This window comes from Zingiber officinale, chromosome 10A (genome assembly GCF_018446385.1).
Source record: "Zingiber officinale cultivar Zhangliang chromosome 10A, Zo_v1.1, whole genome shotgun sequence".
In the NCBI taxonomy this organism is placed as follows: Eukaryota; Viridiplantae; Streptophyta; class Magnoliopsida; order Zingiberales; family Zingiberaceae; genus Zingiber; species Zingiber officinale.
This window is the reverse complement of record NC_056004.1, coordinates 66,323,600-66,326,071: the sequence shown is the minus strand read 5'-3', so window position 1 is coordinate 66,326,071 and position 2,472 is coordinate 66,323,600. Positions and strand designations below refer to the sequence as shown.

The 2,472-nt window shown below is 43.1% G+C and overlaps 1 long non-coding RNA gene across 1 annotated transcript; it reads right to left on the bottom strand.

The window, feature by feature from the left end:
* Window positions 1-349: 349 nt before the first annotated feature.
* Window positions 350-894, bottom strand: LOC122026877. Its single transcript, XR_006124193.1, has 3 exons — window positions 840-894; window positions 690-749; window positions 350-376 (listed from the first exon to the last, which is right to left on the bottom strand). It is a non-coding gene; the product is annotated as an uncharacterized LOC122026877 (long non-coding RNA).
* Window positions 895-2,472: the final 1,578 nt, after the last annotated feature.

The window sequence follows — 2,472 nt, the reverse complement described above, 5'->3', positions numbered from 1 at the left end:
AACCTAAGTATCAGACAGTCTCGATACACATGACTGAAACCAAAAGTCCAGAACCTAGTCCTAACCTCAGTAAAACATGGTATGTCACTTATTCTAGAAACTAAGATACTCATGGTAATTAAGTACTCATGGCAACAAGATACTCATGGTAACAAATCACAAGGTATAAGTACGGATACTTCACAGGCGATAAACCTAACATGCTATGGATATCAAACAGTGACATACCAAAGACAAACATGTTCATTGCTTGTAGTTATAAAATACTATGCATATCCATAGACAATATCATAAAAGATAAGTCAAGAGGTACCCGCCTCCAATGTAGATCGTGTTGTATGTCCTTCAATCAGAGCTCTTGTCTCAAATCAAAACCCTGAAATAAATATACAATCAACACTTAGGTTTATCGTAGATCGGATAATGCAAACCGAAACCTCAATAATCCAATCTTATGACCTCACTCTTTTCTTCGAAAACTCATCCAACACCTGATAACCATTTTCTGTCAACACAATCCACCTTAACAATTCCTCAAATAAATGATTACAATGAATCTAAGTCTGTAACTAAACTCTAGTTAAATCCACAACTGGAAATGAAATCAAATCTCCAATCTCAACAGATTAATAAATTCAAAACCAATTAAAGATTATCAACTAGATGTCTAATCGGATTCAGTTCCTTACCCAAACAAACATCCAACTTCCTTCTTCCCAACCTTGCTAGTTGATCCACATCACACAACCCTGCAGAAAAGAATCTTACTGTTGCAATTAAACAAATCAAGAACAAGACCAAGCAATGGAGTTTACGGATCAAACATCAACCCAACTCACCTTGCCGTTACCTTACTTAAACCCCTTACTCTGAAGAGGAGATGGAGCCTAGGTCACAAAAGGGGTCGGTGGCACTTGGCAGAAGCGAAGAGAACGACGACCGGCACTAGTGCAGAGAGGAACAGCACCATCGCTCCAATTCAGAGGCACGAGGAGGAAGGAAGCTTCGGCGAAGCGTCGGTGGTAGGGCGCCGACGCTGCTCTGTGCAGCCCCAATTGGTAGCGGCGCCTGGTGTGTCTCAGGAAGGAGAAGGAGAGGCCGACGCTAGGGCAAAGAGAAGACAGTTCTGCTCGGTGGACGGAAGAAGAAATCAGAAGGGAAGAAGGGTTCGGCCGGCGTAAGCTCGCGGCGTCGCATCGACCAGAGGAGAGAAAGAGGGCGTCATGAGGCGCTAGGGCACAGGCGATGTGCTGGCTTCCTGTGGCCGGTGATCCGCGCACGGCTCGGCATGGATGAGGGGGAGAGGAGATCGGCTCTGGGAGGAAGAATGAGAAGAGAAGAAATGGTGCACAGGCGCCGGTAGGGCAAGGATCGGCGTCGCAAGGGCTCGGGAAGAAACCGTCGGCACAGGTAAGAGCATCGGCGTCGGGGATAAAGAAAAAGAAATAGGAAAAGAAAAAGGAAATTAAGAAAATATACATTTCCTCGCTTAAATGGGTAGCCTAAATAGGCTTTCCCGAGGCTCAGTTTTCATCCCCATAAACTCGTCCATACGAGTCCCGAAAAATTCCCGAAAAATTTCTAAAAATTCCGTAAAATTCCCTTATCAATATTCGCCATTTTTTTTCTCGGTATTTTACAATTTTTTTTAATGAAAAGATGTCCTCATTCCTTCCCCTTAACTCTTCTCTTCACTATCCTCTTTAACTCCACGAAAATAGAGAGAAAAAGGGAGAAAGACAACTTGTCTTTTGCTACTCTTTTTCTTAACCAAGAGGTAAACAAGAGGAAGAAAGCTCATTGGTTTTTCTCTTGTTCCTAGACCTGACCACGGTTCGGAACCGACGGTTCGACGGTTCGGAACCGCCGGTTCGACGGTTCCAGGCAGGTCGACCCTTAACCTTAACCGCCCAAGACGGTTACGGTTCACGGTTCAGAACCGCCGGTTCACGGTTCGGTTCACGGTTCGTCACGGTTCGTCACGGTTCAAGATTAATATGTTAATAAAAATTAAAAATTAAAAATTAAACATTAAACATTAAAAATTAGAAATTAAAATTTATTAAAAAAAGGGCTTGCACTTATTTAAGTTGCCTACGTATCCCTTTAGGGGAATCAAAGCCCACGTAGTTCTTTTACATTTTTATCCTTTTACATTTTCATTCACTTCCATTTCCTGTTCCTGTCGTATTTGTTCCTTCAGTATCAAAATCTTCAACTTCGTCATCTGAAAGTTGCATTCCTTGGATTCTTTTCTCCGCTCTGGTCCAATCGTCCAGTAATGCTTGGGCTTCCAATGAGTCAGGAGACAAAGTTGATCGTCGTTCATCTAATATGTTGTCGCCGGCACTGAACGTCTGCTCCACAGCAACAGTTGACACTGGACAAGCTAAAATTTCTTTTGCGATCACGGAGAGAATGGGAAAGCTTTGAGCCTTCTGTGACCACCACTTTAAGATATCGAAGTTTTCG